We start from the raw sequence: 23,398 nt of genomic DNA on the forward strand, positions 1-23,398 counted from the left end.
ACTCAATTTTCAACCATTTCCAGTTATTAGGTTTTCTATTAGATTTTTACTAAACTTATCTTCAAATTCATGCATCACTTTTTATAGTTTTTTTTTGAGTTTTCCATAAAAACTGGGGTTTTTTTTTTACAATTTAATTACAATTATGATGTAATTGAAAATTACATCTTGTGATGATATCTTTAATACCACAACATCTGCCTGTCCTAAGTCATTGTGAAAGACTCAATAGGTGGATAAAATGACAATTCCAGGCTAAACATCTGACTGACTGTGCAATGAACCATACTAATAAAGACCAGAGACAATTGTGCTAAAGTATAAATGGCAACAGAAATTCTGAAAATAGAAAATAAACAAAAAAGGAAAAAATCCAGTTTGATGGTATTAAAGGTATCATTGAAAGATGTAAGCTGTTCCAAGTAAAGCTGCCTTTTGCTATTGATTGATGGTGATTTTAATAATAGATCCTTATTTCTTTGTGTTCAGTCTTTGTATATTTACAATGGGTAAACCATTTTCTTCCAGTAGACCTGCAATTGCTGGCTCTGGTTGCTCAACGAACAGTCCTGAGTCCTGTAGCCCAGAGGTCCCCAACCTTTTGGGCACCAGGGCCGGTTCCTTGGAGAGAGGTTTTTCTGAGGACCGGAGTGTGCATGGTTTTGTGTGCTGCCTGCATCCCGTGGATGGGGCTTTGCTTGTTTCTGCAGACCAGTTGCTGGCATGCCGTGGCCCAGTACTGGTTCACAGACTGGGGGGAGAGGGTTGGGGACCCCTGTGGTAACACATATGTTCAGGATCTCCAACACCTAGTACGATCCTTGTTGACCCATAGCTCTCATCTTCCTCAGACCACACAAGTCCCACAGCCACGTCAAGGTAGTGCCTCACTAGGGGAAGGTATTCTTATGGTTGGTCACACAGTCAACCAGAAGTTTAGATTGGATTTGGCATATGAATCTAGGATAATTTATTGCGGCTGACTCACCCTGGCCATCTTGCCGCAATTGACTCACCCCGACTAACTCACTTTGGCCAACTCACCGTGGGACAATTCAACATGGGATAATTCAAGAGAGGGACAAGCGAATTGCAGCGGGCCTTGTCTTGCTTCAGACTGAGGAATTCTAACTTGAGAAAGTTCAAGTTTTGTGATTTTCTCCAGTTCTTTTTCTTCTATTCTGCTTTCTCCAGATACTGCCATATCCACATCCAGACTTTTTTTGTCTTTCTTATATAGAATTGTTAAGTGAAAGGCACTTTAACTTTTTTCATTTTCTATTACTTTGTCTATTTTATGGTCCCACCAGTTCTTGCTTGTGGGCAAATGGTATTTCTTGCAAATATTCCAATGCAGCATTGTTCCTATTTTGTCATGCTGTTGTTTGTAGTCTATCTGTGTGATCTTTTTGCAGTAGCTACCTTGGTTATTATGGTTTGTTGCACAATCAGCCAGATGTTCAGATTGGATTTGATATTTCTGTCTGCCTATTGAGTCCTTCCCAAGGACTTGGGATAGGGAGGTGTGGATGTTTGATGGTGTTAGAGATCCCCTAATAGATGTAAGCTGTTCTGAGTAAATCTGCCTTTTGCATTTGACTGATAGTGAATTTATCAATGCCGATCATGTTCAAATGGTGTTCCAGTTGTTTAGGGAATGGTGTTCCAGTTGTTTAGGGGTTTGTCCAAGGGGTTTAGGACTATTGGGACTACCTTTGTTTTCTTTTACCATAGACATTCTATTTCTATTTGCAGATCTTTGTATTTTGTTATCTTTTCTGGTTCCTTCTCTGTTATTATGATTATGATTATTCACACAGCCAGATGTTCAGACTACATTTGGCATTTTTGTCTACCTATTGAGTCCTTACCAAGGACCTGGAATAGGCAGATGCCTACAGAAGTCCCATCTTTCTTCTTCCCCCAGACCAATGCTCTAAGTGTAACCATACAACTAGCAGGATCTTTCAACTATATCCATTTAGCCTGTCCACAAAATTGGATTCCCAATATAAAATGAGCAAATCAACTATTAGATGAAACGAAAGACATTTACATGTGCTGGTCCACAGATCCCCTTATTCCCAGCTAGCATGGTGGGTTGAAAGGCATCACAAATGAAGGACACCAAGCCAAGGAAAGGCTACAGTCCTTCACTTGCTTCTCTCCCTTATTTAATGTTCAAATCCATTTCATCAAAAAATGGTGCTGTTTAGCTAGTTATATCACTCAGGCTATCCCCAGCCAATTAGAATGTATTTATTTATTTATTTGAATCAAACCACACCATTATATATCCAGAGCGGAATGCTGAATTTTGATAGAACAGTCATTTTTTATACAAGTCATTCTGGCATACCAATTAAAATGATAATTTGAGCAAGCAACTAAATCTTTATTTACATAGAGGAGAGCAGTATCTATCATTCTTTTCGTATAATTGAGATTCTAAAGTACTTATGTTAATGCTGCAGCTCAATGGCTTCATACTCAGTTGAAAGGAAAATTGCAGCTGCACACAAACCTCTGCATCTCAATCTGGGTGGTGACATTCAATATTTCTGACTTGGAGTGATTTGTTTGGAGGGCAGAGATTGCACCATATTGATTAAGTCCAAGCACAACTGCTGGTAATGATCGTCTAGGATGCAATAAATAGAAAGCTAGATCATCAGCATAAAGTCCAATTTTCTGATGAGATTACTATCTGGTTGCCAGCTATAACTGCAACTGCCCACCCCTCCCCAGGAACCCTTGTGTTGTTAAAGAGAAGAAAACCAAGGGCTGCGAAAGATTCATTTCTAGAGACAAATATCCATCCATTGATATTGGATTGCTTGGAGATTGGAAAATAGGTTTCAACTGTTTCACATAAACTTTAGCCAAACCCTAACAAAGGCACTATACTAGAAGATAAGAAATCAAGATTTAACTCTACTGAATGCCTATGGCTTAGTCTCATTTACAGAATGCAACAAAAGATCTATGATGTTCTTTCACTGAACGCATTGTGGTTAGTTCTCTTGATACAGCTGCCAATTTAAAACAGGACCACCTGAAGTTTTTGGGGCACATAATAATCCATAAAAGTATTTAAACAATTCCCAGGATTAAAGTAAATATGATTCTTTCTTGGTTGACTGAAACAAAAGACCTGTGTGGGTTTTTAGCTTATAAAATCTTAAAGGATGAGATGTCAGGTGCAAGAAACCAGGAGTCAAGATAGAGTTCAAAAGCACTGTGAGTTTATACATAAGAATCTGATCTCCTAACGGTCAATGAGAATTGGCATCAGATAAGGGTCAATGAACTTGGAGGAGGCCTGGATTTAGATCTCTTTCAGGGGCATAGTTGACTCCAGACTGATAACGCATTTGATCCCGCCCTTGGGTTCTGCCTGAGATAGGCGAGTGCCACTTCCATTTTCAGTACATTTTAAAAAACAATTGTGGATTTGAACCAGCTAGGCAGGCTTTAAAAGGAGCTGTGGCTGGAAAACCTCACCTCACCCCACAATGTATCTCATTTGAGCTAGAGCTTAGAACATTTCTTAGGGAGCAAAAGTTTTAAAAAATATTCACTACCTCTATTTATCAACCCAGTCATTCACTCCCTGTCAAACCTGACTCGATTCCATGGCTGCCTGCACCTACTTTCACTCACAGTTTGCCAAACAGTGATGGGAGGGAGGGGTGTTGGTGAATTCTTGGGGGTGGGGGGAATAGAAACTATGGAATGCATGAAAGCCTTCTGTTGCCAGTGAGACGCTATCCACCAAGGTCAAGTTATAAAAAATGTTTGAGTGGTGCAGACAATCTTTTTTCCAAAACAAAAGAACTGCAGTCAATTAGTGAACTATGAACTGTGGGTAGCCCAGATAGGGGAGAAGGGTTTTACCTATGTGGGTTTTGGTGGGAAAATCCCAGAACTGACTTTGCTTCTGTTGTGCCTAGATGGATCTTTCAATAAAGTCTTGGTAACTCATAAGAGCCGGGAGTTTCTTTTGTTGAATGTGCCAAATGGGATGGTTGACATTCCCCTCAATCTGGAAGTATGATAAAGGGTAGACCTAGGAAGATCTTTAATTAATTTCACTAACTCAAGATAGTAAAAAAACTAACTAAAGAAAACTGTCTGCTTTTTGGTCTGGTTTCATTGCTATGTTTCATGAAACTAGAGCAAAACACTGCATAGTAGTTTAAGCCAAAAACAGAGGGGAGAGAATAGAAATAATATTTATTACTTATTATATGTCTTCCTACTTTCCATATAGCAAAGGCTCTCAAGGAGCAATAAAATGCTATATTTTATGATGCAATTAAAATTAATTAGATTTACATAAATTGTTATGTATTGACCTCAGTTGTAACACCATGTGGTAAGCTGGAGCAGCTAACGGCTCTCCAGCAACCCAGACTCCAGGTCTCCAGTGCTGCTATTGGCTGTCCCTAGGCATCAATGGGTGTTCTGTTCCAGCCTATGACTGGCCCTGTTGAAATGTCAGGGACAACCCCTTTTTATAATCAATACGCTGGAACTAATCCAACCAAATTCATTTACAAAAGTTAAATGAAAAATTTCAAACAAGACTTGAACCAAAAAGGTTAAACAAGAGTTAAACAAATACAGACCAAGACTTTATCAGAAGCTCTTCAAACGGTTGCCTTCAGCAACCAGCACCTCCCACACATTCCCCTTTTAAACAGCAGTCTCAAGGCGTGGCCTCTTATTGCCTTCTCCCGAGTTGCCTCGTTGCTTTCCTTTGCTCAGTTCTGCTAGATTGCCTCCTGCGCCTAGCGTCCCTGAACAGAGCCAGCTGTGGATCGTCTTCTTCCAATCTTTCATGCTCACACAGCTGGGTCTGAGGAGGAACAAGACGGGAGGGGCCTGGCTGAGAGTTCTGTGGTGCATCAGAACTTTCCTCTGACACCAAAGCCTCTCCAAAACCCTCCTCCTCCTCCTCTTCAGAATCATCCGACCCAGCTGCCGAAACCACAGGCTGACACTGAATCACAACAATGGCTTGATTTAAACGTAATGGCTGCCGCCTAGGGGCCAGGCTATAAATTTCTGCAAGCTGCAGCCCAATTCTCAGTTCAGATTCTGCAAGCAATAAACCATGAGCTTTGTTGAACTCACTTGCCTCATCTCCTTTCCTGCGCGAAGAACCCACTACACAACACTGGCGACAAGGATGGGATCCTGCTTCTCCAAAAGAGCTGAAGTTCACTAGGGGAGAGGCAGCTCACGCCTGGAGGGAAAAGGCATTTCCCTACCCCCTACCATTGGCTAGCAAGCCACGCTAGTGACCACGTGCTCAGCAGATTCAGTCCCTGGGCCTTGGAGAAGCAGGATTGAAAACTGCAGGAACCAGCCAAAGGCGGAATGCCGAAGGTCGGAAGACTTCGTGAATTCGATGTCAAGCATCCAGAGGGATGGCCTTCCTACTTGTCCCACGTAGAAAACTACCTCCGGGCAAACCAAATCGTAGAAGATGGGCTGAAGGCCGCAACGCTGCTCTGTGTGTGCAGCCCAGCCACTTTCGACCTGGCCACTTTCGCTCCAACACTGCTAGAATCGATTTCCTATGCCAGGGGTGTCAAACTCAATTTCATTAAGGGCCCCATCAGCATTGCGGTTGCCCTCAGGGGGCCGGGTGGGTATGGCCTGGGTGGGCGTGGCCTGCTGGGTGGGCGTGGCTAGAGTGTGTATGGCCTACTGGGTGGGCATGGCCAGCTCTACATCGTTCGCATCAAGGGTGCCTTTGGGGGCCTGGGCAGGAGTGGGACAGATCTGAGGGTCTCTGGCAGAAGGAGGGTCTCTGGGCCAGGGCCAAGGCAGTGGGGGCCGTTCCCTCACTGTTTCCAGGATGGCTTCGTGGGCCACATGAAACCACTTCGTGGGCCGGATCTGGCCCCCGGGCCTTGTGTTTGACATGTCTGTCCTACGCGGACCTCAAGAAGAAGCTGGGAGAGCATTTTCAGCCAAAGATGTCAGAGATTGCCTGGTGCTTTACGTTTGATCAGCGAGTGCAGCGACCCAGCGAAACAGCATCAAAATTCATCGCGGCCTTGAGGCAGGCCGCACGCCTCTGTAAATTCTCGAACCTTGAAGAGCGACTGCGAGACTGGCTCGTCTGCGGCCTGCGGAACCAAACACTCCAAAAAAGACTTTTTGCCAGACCAAACTTAACATTTTCAGAAGCTCAAGACGAAGTTATGGCAGACGAGGCTGCTGGGGGTGCAGTCCAAACAGTCCAGTCTGCCAAAATGACGAAACATGAATTAACAGTCCACCACGAGGATGCCAAGCGCTTAGAGGAATCTTCGGACGAAGAAGATCCTGAAGTCAACAAGATGCACATGTTAAGCATTTACAATTTGGAGTCAGCGTAGCTCCAGGCATTTTCCAGGGGATCATGGAGCGCACACTTAAAGGCATTCAGGGCATCTGCTCTTATTTTGATGATGTTCTTATTGCTGGGGAATCTACAGAAGTGTTAGCCAACAGGCTCAGGGCTGTCCTACAGAGGCTTCGCGAAGCAGGCCTCAAACTAAAAAAGAGTAAATGTAGTATTGGGGTCCCTTCAACAGAATTTCTTAGATTTCGAATTGATGCTAACGGTATTCAACCTGCTGAATCCAAAGTGAAGGCCATTAATATGGCTCCTAGTCCTAAATCCAAAAGAGAGCTACAAGCATTCTTGGGCCTCCTCAACTTCTACCATGCCTTTCTGCCTAATAAGGCCGCATTAGCAGAGCCTCTTCACAGGCTCTTAGATAAGAAAGTGCCATGGAAATGGACCAGCATTCGTGAAAAAAGCTTCCAGGACTTAAAGGCACTGTTGTCAGTTAAATCCACTGTAACTCATTTTAGGGAGTCTAAACCAGTCTGTTTAGCATGTGATGCATCTCCTTATGGGGTGGAGCAGTCTTGAATCATTTAGAAAAGAATGGAACACAAGTCCCTATTGCATTTTATTCTAGGACACTGTCCTCTGCTGAGTGCAACTACGTTCAAATTGACAAAGAGGCCCTAGCCATTGTTGCTGGAATAAAAAAATTCCATGACTATTTATATGGCAGGGACTTCATGGTCTTTACAGACCACAAACCACTGTTGGGACTCTTCACAACAGACAAACAACCCCCCCATACTTTCTCCAAGAATGTTGAGATGGTGGATTTTCTTATCTGCATACACTTTTAAATTGGTTCACAAACCTGGTAAAGAAATGGGCCATGCTGATGGCCTCAGCAGACTCGCACTGCCACTAATGGAACCAGACCCGGCCCCTATGGCCAGAATTCTGTCCATTCAGGACCTGCCAGAATTTCCCCTTCGTGCTGGGGACATTGCTGCAGAAACAGCTACAGATAGAACACTTAGTAGAGTGTTTTCATGGCTACACGGGGTGGTTAGATAAAAGCCCAGGCTCTGAGTTTCAGAGTTATTTTGTCAGAAGACATGAGCTATCGGCTCACAAGGGGTGCATCCTATGGGGAAACAGAGTCATAATCCCCTCTTCACTGAGAGACAGGGTTTTACAGTCATTACTTGAGGGCCATCCAGGCGTTGTCAGAATGAAAGCTTTAGCAATAAGCTACCTTTGGTGGCCTGGTCTTGACAAGGACATTGAGGCACAGGTACATGGTTGTTATACATGCCAGCAATCTAGGCCTGAGATGCCACACGCCCCAGTTCACAGGTGGGAGGAAATGCACACTCCCTGGTCTAGAATTCACATAGACTATGCTGGGCCCTTTCAGGGACAGCTCTTTCTCATAGTGGTGGAGAGCCACTCCAAATGGCTGGAAGTAAATCCAGTTGCAAATATGACTACTGCTAGGACCATCCAGGTGCTGAGAAAACTCTTTGCCACACATGGGTTGCCAGATGTCTTAGTTTCAGACTGCTGCTGAATTTCAGGCCTTCCTAGGAGCAAATCTTATCAGGCATGCAACATCTGCCCCTTTGCACCCGTCCTCTAATGGTCAAGCTGAATGAATGGTGAGGACCACGAAGGAATCACTCAAACGCATCGTAACAGGTGACTGGCATCACAGACTGGCAGATTTTTTACTCTGTCAACATTCTACGCCCTGCACTGCTACAGGCAAAAGTCCTGCAGAACTTCGTTGGGGGAGGCGACTGATCACTAAACTGGACAGGTTGCATCTAGATAGAGTGGCAGCAGAAGCCTCTCAACCAAAACCCCCAAGGGGGCTGCAAATGGGCGATTGGGTATGGGTCAAAAACTATGGACATAGGGATCTGTGGTTTCCTGGTAAAATTACCAAATCATCTGTTCCCCTTTCTTATGAAGGGAGGGAGGGCGAGTTGTCAGACACCACATTGATCAACTCAGAAAACAGTTTCCAGAATGTCCACTAAGCGAGGATTGCATCATAAGTCGCTCCCAAAGTCCTCAAACTTGCAGCCAAGCCAGCCCATACATGGACTCTCAAGACTCTTCCTTCTTAAGCAATGAGGAACTGGGTGTAGAGGAGGGGAGTCCAGAAGTGCAACATGGATCCCTTGAAGGAGCAAGCCAACCAGACTGTAACAAACGCTGTGCCAACTCTGCTTATCAGTATGACTCTGGGGTGGGCCAACCTGAGAGGCCAGCCAGAGAGCATCTAATTCCTTTGACTCAGGTGCATCAAGGGACATTGGTCTACCTGGCCCAATGGGTAAGCTGGTAGACCAGAAAGTGACTGAAACCCCAAGGGCACGCAAGCCTCCTTCTTATCTAACTGATTATGTTGTAAAATAAAGGAACTATAATGTTGCCTGTACTGTAACTTGTCACTGTACTGAATCAGTATTGGAGCTATGATGTTAACTGTCTCATGTGCTATAATGGAAATCTATTCATTCAGGCTAACTGATGCTATAATGTAACTTGTATTGTTTTGCAAAAGTTGCTATGATGTTAAGTCTTGTAACTTGTACTGTTTGCCAATTATTGCTATGATGTTGTCTGATCTAAGAGGGGAGGGGTGTTATGTATTGGGCTTAGTTGTAACACCATGTGGTAAGCTGGAGCAGCTAATGGCTCTCCAGCAACCCAGACTCCAGGTCTCCATTGCTGCTATTGGCTGTCCCTAGGTGGCAATGGGTTGCTTTAAACCAATTGGCTGCCGCCTAGGGGCCAGGCTATAAATTGTTGCAAGTTGCAGCCCAATTCTCAGTTCAGATTCTGCAAGCAATAAACCATGAGCTTTGTTGAACTCACTTGCCTCGTCTCCTTTCCTGCACAAAGAACCCACTACACAACATAAATCATAACAAATGAACTGTCCTATAACATGACTTCACATTGTCTTACACTGAAACACAACTACAGCAAGGACAATATCTGTGACTGAGGAGAAAAACTGTATGGAACATGGGTTTTTTGGGCCCAAAATAACACGGACTATCACCCCAACTCCTCAGAAATATTTTCCAACTTACTGACCTATAACTGTCCTAATTGGAGCTGACCTCAAAACACTTTACAATATCTATGAAGATTTTCAGTCATCCAGATCGCAGCTGTCCCAATGGTGCTTTTTCAGGAGGCAACTAGACTTCCTTGTTTTTTGTTTTTTTTAATCCCATTTATATCCCGCCCTTCTCCGAAGACTCAGTGCGGCTTACAATCTAAGAAGCACAAATCAATGTGCTTAGCAATAGCCTTCATTCTATGTATATGCCTGCTTATTAGGGCTTTCCCCCCCCCAAGCGGCATTTTACAAAGTCAGCTTATTGTCCCCAACAATCTGGGTCCTCATTTTACCTACCTCAGAAGGATGGAAGGCTGAGTCAACCTTGAGCCTGGTGGGACTCAAACCTGCACTAATTGAAGACGTTTCATTTCTCAACCAAGAAGCTTCTTCATCTCTGACTGGATGGTGGGGAATGGAAGGATTTATATTCCTTGCAGACAGCTGGTCATTTGCATTCTTTTAGACAGTCATTGAGGCCATATGGAGGACTACCTGTGTCCTCAAGGTCACCTGAGCAGATGCGAAAAGTCTTCAAAGAAGTAACAAGAAAGTCAAGTTGCCTCCTGAAAAAGCACCTTTGGGACTTGAGAATCTCATCCAAATCACCAGGGCCCCCTTCTACTAACCAATGGAAAAATATAAAAACAGTTCCTTCTCCCCTCTTCACTGTTTTCACTTGAAGAGTTTTCCAAAAGATTTCTAGATTTAGAAGGGAATTCCAAGTTCAGACTGGTATACTAAAGGACACTGACTGAAAGTATCTGATTCCAAGAAGATCAAATAGAGATGGAAAGAGTGTATTGAAATTCTGTACAGTAGGAATGTTGATATCCTGAGATACCTTAGAATATACTCCCTATTTACAAGAACCTCCAGAACTAGAAGATTAAGTTTTGACAACACTTCAATCATTTCCACATTATAAGGGTACAAAAATTCATGGAATGTTCACAGAAATTTGGCAAGCGACAGAAGAAGCAGTAAAGGTTCTAATCAAATTATGCTTGCAAATCTGGAGAACAACAGCATGGCTAACAGATTGGAAGAAGTCAACCTATTTATCAATACCGAAGGAACAAGATTACAATTTTGCAAACTGTACAAAAATATTTAATTTCATATGCTAGCAACATAATGCTTGGCATTATCCAATACAGATAACAGCTTTAGAATAGAATAAAGTAGAATATCTTCACTGTCGATGTGTAACTCACAATAAAATTAAGTTTAAATTAAGTTTACAGGGAAAGGAAAAGGCCAGATACTCAAATTGGTTTTAGAAAAGACTGAGGAACACAAGATCTTATTGTTGATGTATGCTGGATATCTGAGAAAGCCAAATATGTCAAAAGAAATTCTGTATGTGTGTCACTGACACACTGAAAAGCCTTTTACTGTGTTAACCACGTCAAGCTAAGAAAATGGGAATCCTAGAACATTTTATTGTCTATACATAGAACAACAAGCCAATAATCCAGACTGAACACAGTGAAACAAAATGTTTCTTTGTTGGCAAGGAAATGAGGCAGGGTTTGTATGCTCTTTTTTAATTTATTTAACTATATACTGAATATATGTTGAAGGAGGCTGAAATAGAAGAAGATGCACATGGTTTTAAAATTAGAGGGGAAAAACATCAATAAACTGTGCTATGCTGATGTTACTAGTTTAATGCTGAAAATGCAAATATCTACAAGTTCTAGTAATGAGTGTCAAGAAGCACTGTGGTGGGGGGAATGGATATACAGCTGAATATAAAGAAATCTAAACAGGAGAAGAGGTACAGCAACTAACACTAGAATTGACAATAAAGACATTGAAGTGGTAGACAGCTTCTGCCTTTTAGGATCAATACTGTATCAAGACAAATGGAGTCAGCAGTCAAGAAATAAACCAGATATTAGTTGTTGGTAGAATAGCACTGAAAGTTGTGGGGAAAAAATTCAGATGTTGTGATGGGTCAGCACTTTCAAAGAATAGAATCATGCACACAATAGGCTTTTTTGTTGCACTGGAATGCATTTCAATGGATATGAAAGTTGGATTTTGAAAAAGCAGGGTAGGAAATATATTGACACATCTGCATATAGGTGTTGGAGAAGATTTTTGAGAATACCAAGAATCATCGAGAAGAAAAAAGGTAATAGAACAAATGAGAATTCTCCCCAGGCTCAAGCTATCATGATTTTGAGACACGTTATGTAAAAAACCACCTTGAGAAGCCACAATGCTGGAGAAAGTAGAAGTAAAGAGAAAGATGTTGCTGTCAGTGTCAAAGCAGCAAGGCAGATAGACTTGATTAAAACAGCAATGAATATACCACTGAGACTCCCAAAAAGTGAGGTTGAGGACAGATATTTCTGGGGGGGGAAATACGTAGTCACTAAGAGTCAACACTGACTTGATGGCACTTATTCAATCAATTAGTCAAAAATCATTGAAATCACTAAGAGAAAACCCATAATGGCACCAATCTGTCACTTACTATTTAAAAGAACCATGAAGTGGTTTGTATGGTTGACCTTCTTCGTGACAGTAGAAAGAGCTCAGGAGGCAAGATTCCCCGCCAAAGGAAAATCATTTCATCCCCAAGCTCTATGGACGTCTAGCATTTAAAGTAGAAAACATAGTTCTGGATGTGCCTTGAGCGAGTTGGAATAGACTATACACCAGGAATAACTATTCTGACTCAGGAATTCTGGGAGTTGAAGTCCACGAGTCATAAAAGAGCAAAGGTTGCCTACCCCTGCTATAAACTAAGAATGATTTTGTAGTTTACTGGGGTGTAGAATTGTCCCCTGTATACAGGTGTGTGGGTGGAGGGTTGGGAGTATATTTAATTTCAGAGGTTGCTTGTTTTGTAATTTTTCATATCCCCTTTTACACTTTTTTCCTAAGACCCAATTATTTGCAAGTTTGCACAGTCCTTTATTTTTCATTACCCTTCTTTAGCCCTTTCACTAAACTATCCTTCTCCTCTCTGCTCACATATTTCCTGTTCTTTCTGTCCAAATGTTATTCCCATGGGTTTCTTTTGTCCATTTGCAGTATAACAACTGACTATCTTTGTCCAGGACAGGCAAATTCTGTAGTAACCTCATTAGAGCTGGAGTGGGACAGATATTCTCAGCCCTGTTCTTATTTCCACCTTCCTTGTTATTATCAGACAATACTAGATTATTTACAATAAGCCGAAGTTGGCCCCCACTCTAACACTCTTTCGGAAGGCCCTGGAGACATTTTGCCAGTGGCACTGGGGAACCCAGAACGGGATGATATTAAGTTTATTTTATTTTTTATTTTTATTCCATTTATATCCCGCCCTTCTCCGAAGACTCAGGGCGGCTTACAAGCTTAGCAGTAGCCTTCATTCTATGTATATGCCTGCTTATTAGGGCTTTCACACATAGCTGGTATGAATGTACATTGTCCACTGGATTGGAGGGGTGAGGGATTAGTATTTTATTTTTATTTTTATTACTTTTAGTTCTTTTATGTTGTGCTTTTATGTAAGCCACCTTGAGTCGCCATGTAGGAGGCAATATAAATAGTCTAAATAAATGAATAAATATAAATAAGTTCCAGAGCTGTATGCCTGCTTGCCTTCCTGTATGACTGCCAACTCTCCCCCTGTCTCTGCTTGTTGTTGTTCTCTTTCATTTTGGTAAGAGGACTTGAAAAAGCCAGTGGGGGTTCTTGCACCCACAGTCTTCCTTAAAAGAAAGACAACTGCATCAGCAAATGCTAAGAAAAGATCACCCACTTTCTTCTTCAAAAATACAGTATAGAAGTCTTTGACACATTTTTTTTATTTCATCAACCTGCTCCAGATACCGCTGTGGTTACCTGGTGATGCAGCCTGGCTGAAAAAGAGGGAAATACCCATTTTGGCCTCCTGCTGATACTGACCTGGCTAGAAGACTTTGATCCTCTCTCTGCTTATAAGGTCTTTGCAGCATGATTTGACAACGGTCCTGTTCTCCTTTGGTTCCATGATCTTGGTTTCATCTCATTCCCTGCTCATAATCAAAACAGTGAGCTGTGACTAGAAGGATATGATTTGTCAGCAGGGCCGTAAGCCACCAGATGACCTTGAGATGCAGGAAGGAGCCATTTGAGCAATTTGAGCCCAATGTCTCTGTTCCCAACCGAAATGCACAATGTTTTACAAAGCATTGCACTTACCCAGACTTCAATTCCCGCCTTCGTTTCCTTCTTCTCATAGTTATGCCTGAAGCAAGTTATCTTCTGGCTGAATGATAGACTGGTCTCAAACATTTCTGATGGTTTCCAGAAATCTTCCTATATTGTTAACTATTTTCCAGGGAAAGAGGTTTTGCAGCACACCCTCTCATCCACTGGTTTATTTATTGTTCAGACACATTAAAAGACTATTTTCTCATTCCTGCTGCCTGCCCATAGCAGCAACTTGCCGGGCTCTTATCTGCTTGCTTCCTAACAGGAAAGTCATTGAAGAGTCAGTATTTTGGACTCTGAAAGTATCAGAAAACAAATCTCAACAGAAGTGCACTTATTTCAGAGAAAGATATGAAAACTTGAGACTAAAAAGGCTATTTAAAAAAATAAAGTAAAATAAGTTTCCCTGTTGAAACAACAATGTTAGTTTCTGCAGGGGCATAGCAGACTGCCAGTTTTCTGGCAACAAGAATATTTACTGTATCTGATTTCCAGTTTATTCTACTGTTTCCTTCTGGGCCTCATTCACTGGATGCTTAAGGCCCAGCCCTGATAATAGGGAAAACTAACTTTCCAAACTTTCTGTAGCTTTGAAGAATTCAGCAATACATCTGCATGCCTTAGCTTTCACTTTGTGGAACATTTGTCTGTAATATATTGTGATTTTAAATTAGAGATGGAACTTTTAACAAATCACTTTATTCATTGGTTTCTGTGGGGCAAAGTTGAGGCTAGACAATCGTCAGCAAAAGCTTTGTTCAATATCATCTGACAGGGTGACTGGCTGTCTGTTATTTTAATTTAATAGAAGTCACAAATCTAATCTGTGGTTGCTTTTTCTTGCATTTTTGGAAAACGTTTTTCAAGCCTGACAAAGATCAGACCTCGTTTCAAAGCTATGTTTAAGGGCCAGCTCCACCATCAGGCAGAGTGAAGCAACCAGCTCAGGCAGTTGATCTTGGGGACTATTATGAAGTATTACATTGTTAGTACATTACTAAATTTTTGCTGCCAGAAGAGGTTGTTGGGAGATTATTCTCCTCCAGTGGCAGAATTATCTGGTTGAAAATAGTCACATGTTTGTTGTTTTTTTCTTGCACCGAGATCTCCTCAGAGCAGTGAAAGAATGCTGAGAGTGCAAGAATCTCAATATTTCTGGCTTTCCATAAATCTCACAAAATGACTGAGAGCCCATTTTGCTGAAAGTAACCAGGTTTGCAACCAGGCTACATTTGGATGGGAAGTCAGCTGCTTGGTCCCCTGCCCCTAACCACCATGCTGATTTCTGTGGAAGAAGAAAAACAGAATATAAATATATACACAGAAGAGAAAGTAATTATAGGTACAACAGTATTTTGGCCTTCTTCTCATTTTTACCATTTGGATGGAGACAGTGGTGGGATTCAAATATGTGAACAAACGGTTTTCTGTGTAGATGCCGTTTCCAGAAGTCCATTCTGAGCCTGGAAAACAAAAAAAAAATAGCTACTGGTTCTGCCAAACTGGTGTGAGCTGACTGAATCCCACCACTGGATAGAGAGCAGAAGATTTCAGCTCATTGTTTTGCACAAAAGGCCTCCTTTAGCAGCTTTTTGTTGAATAAAAGCAGTGATAGAGAACATCAGATTCAATTAAATTTATAGCGCAAGGATTCTTCAGTAAAACAGCATAAGAAGACCACTGAATTTTCATGAAATAATTGGCGGACACAGCTTGCGTTCTTCAAGTGTGAATTGAGCAACTGCTGGAACACTTTCACTCTGATGAGGGATCAAGAGAACTTATTGAATCTGTCCATTGCATTTCATATGCAGCTTACTGTCTGAGGTTGAAATACCCTAATTACTCTTACAAATTGCTGGTGTCAGCATCCCCATCTGTTCTATCTGGCAAGGAGCAACCTCACACCCATCATTTCTCATCTTAATAACCAGACTTTGAAATTAAGTTTCAGAAATGTGCCCATCCCCACTATGAAAGAAAAGGAATCCATTTATGGACTATGTTGTGTTACTTTGGGTGGGGGTAAACATGACAATCCCTAGGACAGGGGTAAGCAACCTTGGCTCTTTTATGACTCGTGGACTTCAACTCCCAGAATTCCTGAGCCAGCATGACTGGCTCAGGAATTCTGGGAGTTGAAGTCCACGAGTCATAAAAGAGCCAAGGTTGCCTACCCCTGCCCTAGGACATCCTGCTTTCTCACAGCTTTGATGTTATCAGGAGATTCCAGGCCTCTTAGACTTGTACTGCATTTAAGATGACATATTTGAGTGACTCTCATTGGGGATTCATTGTGATGTACCTGCAGGGATGGCATAACAGCAGAAATTGGCAACCAGACAGGGAATTCTGGCCTACATTATCTCTCTGGAAAAAGAAGAAATTGTGAGATCACCCATATGTAGTCCAGACAGATGCTCCTTGTGAATAAACTGCAGGAACTGAGGCTTTTGTGATCAATTTGTGAGTTGAGCAGCTGGAAGTCAAGGAATTTCAACCAAGCTCAGAGACATAATATAGGCCATATGGACTTAAAGTTTGGCAAACCTCATTTCTTAATCACTTTTGTAAATTAATTCTTTTTTTAATAGAAATTTTATTGATTTTTTAGTTTTACATCCAGGTATTTATGAAGCAATTCGGTGGTTGGGTAGTTAAAAGTAAACAGCAGTAAATAACAAAGTCATTTGTAGGTAGGTCAAGTTACATCAACAAGAATTCCCTCTCCAGTTCCCTTAGTTATGATAGCATAGTCAAATTAATCAAATTAATACATTTCTAATTGTAACACAATCAGTTAGAACAATTTTAGAATGTGTTTATTGTTTAGGGCTATTTAATTTAATTCTATTTTAATTTTTATACATTATGTGTTATTTATAGTGTTTTAATTGCCCTCTACACAGCCCCGAGATCCTTCGGAGAGGGGCGGTATATAAATCCAATAAATAAATAAATAAATAAATAAATAAATAAATAAATAAATAAATAAATAAATTTTCAGTATATTTTCACATACATGTCCTGTTTTTAAGTTTTATCTAATTGGAATAAGATATTCCAAACTAGCTTATAATATATAAAATAAAACTTAATTTTCGGGTAGCCCACATTTGCCCCATTTCATTATATAGTACTTATCCTGTCTAAAATACATATATTGTTCATTTCTGTGCATTCTTATGTTATACAAATTTATTCTATTTAACATCTTAATAGTTCACCAATTATTGAAAAAATATCTTTTGTTCTCTCCTTCCAAATCCTGTAATATAAGTCAATTCTAATAGCTAACTTTCCTTTCCTTTAAAGGTCTAAAAGTTAAGTATAAAATCAATATGTATCTTTTAAAGATTCCCCTTAGCCCATTAAGAATTTTTTTTAGCTCTATCATTACAACAAATATATTCTCTTTCTTATCTTAGTTGTTCATCAATTTTTAGAATAATATATTTTATTATATCATTGCAAATTCTATAATAAAATTCAAATCTATTTCATTATATAGTAATTATCATGTCTGAAATACATACATATTCTATTTGTCATCCTTACAATTCATCTATAGTTAACAAAGTATGTTTTATTGTTTGTAGCTAATTTTCATTCCCTTAAAAATCTAGATCAGAGGTGTCAAACTCAATTTCACTGAGGGCCGCACCAGCATTGCGGTTGCCCTCAGGGGACCGGGTGGGTGTGGCCTGGGTGGGTGTGGCCTACTGGGTGGGCGTGGCTAAAGTGCGTATGGCCTACTGGGTGGGCATGGCCAGCTCTACATCGTTCGCATCAAGGGTGCCTATGGGGGCCTGGGCAGGAGTGGGACAGATCTGAGGGTCTCTGGCAGAAGGAGGGTCTCTGGGCCAGGGCCAAGGCAGTGGGGGCCTTTCCCTCACTGTTTCCAGGATGGCTTCACGGGCCGCATGAAACCACTTCACGGGCCAGATCCGGCCCCCGGGCCTTCTGTTTGACATGTCTGATCTAGATCCTAAATATAGACTTAGTTTATATCTTTTAACAGTTCTCCTTGGCCCATTGAGAAAAAAGTTTAAGCTTTATTATTGCAAGTCCCAACACTTACAACAGAAAAAGAAGAAAAGTTCATTTATTTTTATTTATTTTTTCTTAAATCTAATTCTAGCTTTCTTCTTGTGCCAGGCAGGCTTCCATTTCATTGCCTTTAGCTTCTCAAATTTCTTTCTACGCACGTTGTTTGAATCCAGGGAGACCATCCAGTTATCAATTTTTTATAGAAAATGACCCCTTTGAAGTCATTAAATTTTCGTTCCAGTAAATCCAATCTCCATGTTTGGTGTAGTGCAGTTGTCATTAATTCAATCTGGTCTTCTTCTTCTTTGAAATCCATCTGGCTTAGGTAAGAGGTCATGTCTGGTGTTGTAATTATTGTTTGGTTGGTTGAAGTCTTGGTGTACTGTATTTGAAGGCCTTTGGCATCCTCCATATTAGTATTTCTTTCTTCAGCTTCTTTTGCTTGTTGGATTGTAGGTTTTATAGTTGAAATCAATGTTTGGGCATCAAGGCTGTCAGTAGATTGTACTTGTTGTACTTTAAAGTCCCCTGTTTTGTTGTTAAATTCCTCATCCTCTGTTCGTTTTTGGATTGTCAGTTCATCAATTGAAGTAAGAGTCTCATTTGGTGAGTTTGTGTTGTCAGATTTGTCTTTAAGTCTGGCTTTTATTTCTGCAGTCATTGCCAAAATTGTATCAAGTATGAGTTTATAGTCAAGTGGTGGAATATATTCTTCCATTTCTTTAGTATTTTACAGATAGGCCTTTAGTGGAGGCTATTTTAATAAAAGTCAATAAATGTCCATCTCCACTATTCCTAAAAGTTGTTTTCAGTGCCAAGATAATGTCAAGGAAAAATCTGTTAGAGCCAAATCTCAGAGTAAAAAAAAAGGTTTACTTGCTATACCGGGTTTCACCACAAGATGTCCTTAATAGCATGTACAATCCTTTTGCAGACTAATATAATATAAGTCTTTTATCCAATTAATTCATTTTTAGTAGTAAATAGGGCAGTAGGTCCCTGAAAAAAAAAACAATTAAAACTTATTATCCCAAAACTTTCAGAGGTACAAATTAGTTATTTAGCTTAGTCATTTGATTTCATTTGAGGCTTTAAGGCTAGTAAATCCCCAAGTAAGCAGTCGCTGATCTTTCAAGAAGGGGGAAAAGATTTTCAAGAAAGTCCCACAGGAAAGTAATTAGGGAAGTAAGAAGAGTAAGGTCTCACCCAAATCCACCAGATTGCTTTGTTGTGCTTGGTAGTGATTTTGGCTTTGGCAGGGAACGGCTTAACATGGCCGATCTCTTCTTCTTCGGGCCAGAGGAGTAACTCTGGATCAAACGGAGGGCTGCTGCCCTTCCACGATCTCAGAGAGAGCCTCCTCATGGTGGTTGCCCCTCCAGGGCGACTTTTAACCCTTTGCAGGGTCCTCCGAGGGAGAAAGACCGGACGGCGGGAGGAAGAGCTTCTCCCAGGATGTCTGCCAGCGCCACGCGTGCAAACCGGAAGCCTGTAAATTACTTCTTAACTGCTGTTCAACTATTAGGAAACTTTGGACTGACAAGTTTATAGCATTCACCAGGTAAGCATCATGCCCTTGGAGTTGGACTCAGCTGCAACAAAGGCTGCTTCAGTCACTCACTTGCCAATTTCTCTTGGGATCTCTGAACACCATGGAAGTGTGGGATTCACAAGCAAGCCACCCTGAGCTAACCAGAAAAGCTTAAGGAAAGATTGCCAACAGCTATGCATGCTCAAAAAGTAGAGGATTTAAGTCTTTGTGTGGAAAGCCAGTGCCCTCCCCAACCAAAGGAGGCTTTCCTAGGATCAAACCATTCACTTTTCTCCACTACCAAGAAAACAGTCTAGCCAGTCCCTCCAACAGTTAGGTTTTATGAATGAGATACTAAACTGGAGCATTCCATTCAGTATCCATTTACAGAAAGCCAGACAGCTCCATTCATAAACAAACGCCTTCAGCTACAGCCCCCACAGAAGGATGAAGCTGATGGGAGTAGAAAAAGTAGAAAAACAAATACTCTTAAATTCTGCATTCCCCCACCCAAATCCAAAGACAAGACATGACCTTTCAGGCACAATAAGAATTACCCAACACCTTTAGAATAGAAAAAGACACATAGCTTAACACATTGCACAACACCATGGAACATCTCAACTTCAAAGAACCCCATAAAAATCCCTCCACTTACCCAGCCATTTGGTCAGCCACCCCAGAAACATGCTGCTGTCATGAGTTTCTGGCTACCAAATAAACAGAGATCTTCTTTCCGATAGCCAGCCTCCATTTTATTTCCAGCATCTTTCTCCTAGCTTGGTACTGGGCCTGATTTTTCTTCCCACATTAGGGAAACAGTTCTTAACTTGCTAGAAGCAACATAAGTATCTGGTTTTGTGTACCATGACTCCTGTTTAAGTTCCAGTTACTTACAAACCCAGCTTGTCAACTAACTTTGTTTTTCTCTTGCTTTGTCATCATAAATCTTTGGCTTGACTTTGGACTGCTTGAATTGGAATCTGTCTTTGCCCAGCTAAATGTTTATTTGTGATTAATTGTTATTTTCCAGATTTTTGCATGTTACTTGGCTAACTTTTACTGCTTCGCTGTTGCGATATGCAGAAACAAGCCTTACCTTTAATATTGTGGGTACCTAAGAACTGGGTCTGACTCCTAAAGGGATGCTAAGAAAGCCAGGGCTGAAAAGAATGTTTCCTTCAGTGAAATAAATTTTTAATACAGGTTTAGGGACTTAATAAGTCTTTTTTTTAATAAACAGCAAAAGGTGATTAGAATTTTGATTCTGGGGAAAAAGGATCCAGATGGAACTGAAATAAGGTTCTGAAATTGATTTTAAAAATCCTTCCTACGGGAATATGCTGCTGTTTTTAAGCCTTAAAATGGATAGGATGGGACTTTGAAAACTGGACTCTATTTGGAACCAAAAGGAATTAAAGATTACAATTATAGCAGAATAACACTTATTAATTTGACTTACTAATAGGGGAAAATAATTTAATGTTGGACAAAATGAAGTATAGTTATGAACGCTGGACTCAGAAGTTAATTTTAAAAATGTCATTCTAGATAAAGTGTATTTAAAAGATATTATGGAAGAAGAATAAGTTTTACTGGACAAAACTAAGACTGATTCAAAATGACAGACTACAAGAATGATATGGAAAATATGAAACATTAGATATACAAATGAAATAGGCTAATATCTTAATAAAATTGATATACAAATTGCAAGCTAAAAGAGTGACTTTCCCATATTGGATTTACACATAAGACCTGTTAAAGTTTTGAAGAATTATGTGAGAAAGAACAAAATAAAAATGAAGAGAAATAAAGTTCTAGGATATTATTTGAAAGGATTAAAGATCAAGATGGTTAAAAGGAAGAAATATAAAATTGGCTTATTTGATCAAGCTTGTAATAGATATGTTGTAATCTATAATACAGAGGGGCGCGGTGGCTCAGTGGGTTAGGACGCTGAGCTTGTCGATCAGAAGGTCGGCAGTTTGGCAAGTCGAATCCCGAGTGCCACGTAACAGAGTGAGCGCCTGTTACTCGCCCCAGCTTCTGCCAACCTAGCAGTTCGAAAGCACGTAAAAATACAAGTAGAAAAATAGGGACCACAACGGTGGGAAGGTAACAGCGTTCCGTGTGCCTTTGGTGTCTAGTCATGCCAGCCACATGACCACGGAGATGTCCTCGGACAAGCGCTGGCTCTTCGGCTTTGAAACGGAGATGAGCACCGGCCCCTAGAGTCGGAAACGACTAGCATGCATGTGCGGGGGAACCTAATCTATAATAACCCTCAACGGACTTTTGCAGACCACAACTGAATGACAAGGCTTGAAGGATTTGTTTATAGATAGAGAAGAGATATGTGAAGAAGACACAATCTGTTGTATTTTTTAAAAGGATGATAAGTTACTCAAATTGTTTATACTTGTTATGATGAAAGGGGTGGTCATTTCTTTATATATTTCTTTTTTCTTTGCTATATTCTTATTTTTTATTCTTTTCTTCACTTTCTATTTTTTTAGTTTGTATTAGTTTTTAGCTTTTTAATCATAATGCTTAATAAAAATATTATTTTAAAATAAGTAAGATGACATACTTGAGACAAGCATTTTCCCTGATCACTTTGGGGCTACACAATTTTTATTCTTCTTGAGTCGGGTAGAGAAATAGTCTCTAGTTAAAATTGCCTGCACTCTTTCAGAGGTTTGTTTTACCCCCTGGGCCAATCTTACTCTCAGGCAGAGAAAGACAGCCACTTCAGGCAGCAGATCTTGGATGCCACGTAAGAAGAATAAGTGGCTAATTATTTGATTTGTTATTATTGCAGTTTTACTGCCAGGGATACTTTTGAGATTTTATACATAATGTGCCAAAATCACTTAGCTGCCTTTCTGCATCTTAACAGAGGAGGGGGATGGTTAAAGCACCATTTGTTGTCATTCCTCTGCAGCAAAATGCGCTTCTTTTGTCTTTGGCTCAGACAAAACTTTTTCTTAATGGTTCATTTTCTTTTCTATAGTTGTTTCTCTGTTTTCCTCCCTCTGGCCTAAGACCTGATGCTTCTCTTTTAACTAGATCTCACTTCCTTCTACTCCAGCCTGCCGTATAGGGCTATCAGACCTGGCTGCAGAAAAATGGATGATCACCAGATGGCAGAAAGGAGCTAAAGAAAACTCTAAAACTTTTGCTGCAACTAGTGGTCATCTAGATTTTTACAGGCATCATTTGGTAACTCTACAGTCACATCAATGTCCTTTTTTCAGCTTTTCATGTTTTATTTTTACTCCTTCTTCCCTTCCCTTTTGATTCCTTTTCAAAAGTGCTCTGGGCCTCACTTGTTACATTCACTCTCCCCTTTCCTTGAATGTAGCTAACATTTTTAGTTTTATAAACTAAGGTAATCATGTATTCCTGGCTTCCTGAACAGCATCAAGAGCACGTGAAGTATTAATGCCACTTTACAATGCCTTGAATAAGGCCACACTTGGAATACTGCATCCAGTTTAGGTCACCACGAAGTAAAAAAGATGTTGAGACTCTGGAAAGAGTACAGAGAAGAGCAACAAAGATGATTAGAGGTCTGGAGGCTAAAACTTATAAGGAACGGTTGCTGGAATTGGGTATGTCTAGTTTAATGAAGAGAAGGATGAGGGGTGGGCATGATAGCAGTGTTCCAATATCTCAGGGGCTGCCACAAAGAAGAGGGAATCAACCTGTTCTCCAAAGCACCTGAAAGCAGGACAAGAAGCAACGGATGGAAACTAATCAAGGAGAGAAGCAACCTAGAACTAAGGAGAAACTTCCTGACAGTTAGAACAACTAACCAGTGGAACAACCTGCCTCCAGAAGTGGTGAATGCTCCAACACTGGAAGTTTTTAAGAAGAGACTGGACAGCCATTTGTCTGAAATGGTATAGGGTTTCCTGCCTGAGCAGGGGGTTGGACTAGATGACCTCCAAGGTCCCTCCCAACTTTACTATTATGAATATTATGAAATTATAATCCAGCCAGCAATTACTATCACTGACAGAATTTTTACCTATCTGGGGAAGAACCAGATAGAGCAGACTTCCTCTACATGGCACTCAGTGTGCCACAACTTTGCTAGCTGGAAATTATTGGAAATTCA

The sequence above is a fragment of the Vipera ursinii genome, assembly GCF_947247035.1.
Source record: "Vipera ursinii genome assembly, chromosome: 2".
NCBI lineage: Eukaryota > Metazoa > Chordata > Lepidosauria > Squamata > Viperidae > Vipera > Vipera ursinii.